This window comes from Sardina pilchardus, chromosome 11 (genome assembly GCF_963854185.1).
Source record: "Sardina pilchardus chromosome 11, fSarPil1.1, whole genome shotgun sequence".
NCBI lineage: Eukaryota > Metazoa > Chordata > Actinopteri > Clupeiformes > Clupeidae > Sardina > Sardina pilchardus.
In genome coordinates, this window is record NC_085004.1 from 22,164,319 (window position 1) to 22,166,818 (window position 2,500).

The window sequence follows — 2,500 nt, forward strand, 5'->3', positions numbered from 1 at the left end:
AGAGAGAGAGAGGGAGAGAGAGAGAGAGGGGGGGGGGTGGGGAGGGAGAGATGGGGGGTAGAGAAAGACACAGAGACACAAGTAAAAGAGAAAGACTAAAGTCAGGTAAGAAAAAGAAATGGAGGCAGAGAGAGAGAGAGAGAGATGAGGAGCAGAAAACTTGCAAGGGAGAAACAAGAAGACAATGGGGGAGAGGGGAAGATAAGAGAAGAGAGGGAGAGAGAGAAATAGAGAGAGGGAGACAAAAAGAGGGAGAGAGGGAGAGGAGCAGTGTGTTGGGGGGCTGAGTGCCTGAGTGGTGATGAGAGGAGACAGCAGCACTTTCCACATAAATGCGTACCAGCGACCCAACCTGGCTACCCTGCCACAGCTCAAGGGCACACACACACACACACACACACACACACACACACACACACACACACACACACACACACACACACACACACACACACACACACACACACACACACACACACACACACACACACACACACACACAGGCTTAGGCACAACAGTAAAACTCTCTTTTTCTCTCTCTCTTTTTCTCTCTTTCTCTCTAACTCATTCTCTCTCTCTCTCTCTCCCTCTCTCAACATCTCTCTCTCCTGCCTTCCCATCTCCCCCTCTGCTGTTCCAGTCTGACTAACTGTCAGCACCACTTCCAGCACATTAGACGGCCCCGCTGTTCCCCTGCGCTGGCCTGCGTCTGTGTAGGAGGTTTATGGGGCTTCAGGGATTCCTATGACACAGACATGCCTAAAGCCTGTCTGCTTCCTGCTTCCTCCTCACCGCCAATGTTTATGTCACATTTAAAATGGTGTTAGGATCATCAGACAAGGGGAGATGCCAGCGTGTCCACACAGCGGTTTCCTGTAGACAGGCTAACTGTCGAGCAAGGGCATCAGACACCTGCTAACTTCTCGAAAGGGAGAGCCGCACAGACCCGTCATTTCTGCTTCTCTGCAGACGGCCATGACACCTTTATGCTATATCCGGCATGTAAATGACGACGGCGGTAAATACAAGCTGACAGTCCGTCTCCTCTGGTCGCTTTCTGTTGCAGTAGGAGCATGCGGGAATAGCTCTGGGAATAGCTCTATGAATAGCCGAGGGGATGCTAACTATAACTCAAAACGACTGGTCAAAAATGATGGGCTATCCTCTCACATTCTCCCCACACATCATATTCCACCAGGACGCTCAACTCTTCAGAGGAATGCGCTCTTTTTTTGCGCGCGCGCGCGTTTTTTATTATGGTGAATATTTTAAACCTCGGCGGGGCTGTCAGGCGCTGTACGGGAGATCTCATCAGCGTTGCGAGCGCGATGGTTGTGTTTGGCAGCCTGATAAGACCGCTCTTATCGACTGTGACAAACAGGGGCCAAGGGATGTGTGTCGACGCAAGTTAAGACAGCGGCAGTGAGCGAGCTCGTTTCCGAACGCAATGATGATTATTCAAAATGGGCCCACATCTCGACAACATTTGCTAGGAAACAGCAGCTGTGATGATCTGTTTTCACGTTTTTTGATGACAACATGGGAATGAGAGGGCAGTGAAACAGAATACGGTCCAAAGAGCCGAGACTCAAGTCTTATGATACTCTGAATCGGAAAGCACCTGTGATTTACTGTTTGAGTGAGTGGGATTGAATTCCAAGCTCAAAGCGTCGTAACCTAAAACTGGGGATCTCCACTCGAACAGACGATGCCCTGTACAGTACATTGGACATTGGACATTCATTTACAGACAAGCACGGAAATGTTCACCCATTCTCACATAACAGACAAGATCCTCAGGCGTTAAGTGGTGTCAAAGACTGGAAGAGGGGTTAAATTAGGAGCTAAGAGAGGACAACGGCACTTGTTATTCATCACTGCCTAAAGGCCAGCTGTGTGTGTGTGTGTGTGTGTGTGTGTGTGTGTGTGTGTGTGTGTGTGTGTGTGTGTGTGTGTGTGTGTGTGTGTGTGTGTGTGTGTGTGTGGTCAGGGCATTGGGCATTAAGCCAGATGAAGGATCAAGGGTTCAGAAATACTCCTACAGGAACTTCCAGCCATATAATTTCCATAACATTTACATCTTGTCATTCAGATAGGGTGCTGGGTATCGTGTCACAACGTAAAAAAAACAGAAATTCATCATGTGGTGCTGTAACCAAACTCTTTGACCTTGGCAAAGTCAGACACACCTGAGTAAAGAGCAATGGCTGACATATCAGCTGACATAAGAGTAAATTCTCACTGTAAAAGCACTCATGGGGAAATTTCATGATTGAATCAAAAAAGAGAGCGACTAGAGTTAAACCCCCTTTACTTTTTTTGTGCATACAGCTCTCTGCACCAACCAGATCTACCAGAGGAAAACCTCTAACGAATCTATAGCGGCTTCATTTCCCTCCCTGTGAGAAAGATAAAATGTTGTCTTTGAAACTTTAAACGCAATTATGGCGGCCGTTTGATGCTATGCCGTTGCTCATGCGCAACGAGATGAAACAGCCAT

General features: G+C 48.0%; 1 protein-coding gene across 1 annotated transcript in view; it reads right to left on the reverse strand.

Moving 5' to 3' along the window:
- Positions 1-2,500, reverse strand: part of gse1b (Gse1 coiled-coil protein b) — a 184,700-nt gene that overhangs the window by 181,982 nt on the left and 218 nt on the right. The window lies entirely within an intron of this gene.